Genomic DNA, 250 nt, shown 5'->3' with positions numbered 1-250 from the left:
GTGGGGAGAAAATTAACAGCAAAGAAAACTGGAAACAACTAAAAATACCTGGGCATGCCTAAAACATAAGCTGGCCTTGTGCTTATTTTAGCCAAGATGAGCATCGGCTGCTGGTATTCCATGAAGACATTTTAGTCTGACCCTTCCTCCTTAATAATGAAAAATGTATGATACAGATTTGTCTCATCAAATTGTTAGCTGACTCCACTTTACTCTTTGGTATGTGTATTATCAATCTAGGACTCAGATT

The 250-nt window shown here is 37.6% G+C and overlaps 1 protein-coding gene across 1 annotated transcript in view; it reads right to left on the bottom strand.

Moving 5' to 3' along the window:
* MX1 (MX dynamin like GTPase 1) overlaps positions 1 to 250 on the bottom strand; it is a 6,244-nt gene that overhangs the window by 2,795 nt on the left and 3,199 nt on the right. The window lies entirely within an intron of this gene.

This window comes from Otolemur garnettii, unplaced genomic scaffold (assembly GCF_000181295.1).
Source record: "Otolemur garnettii isolate 467f Iridium unplaced genomic scaffold, OtoGar3 scaffold00128, whole genome shotgun sequence".
Lineage (NCBI taxonomy): Eukaryota > Metazoa > Chordata > Mammalia > Primates > Galagidae > Otolemur > Otolemur garnettii.
This window is presented reverse-complemented; position numbering and strand designations above follow the sequence as displayed.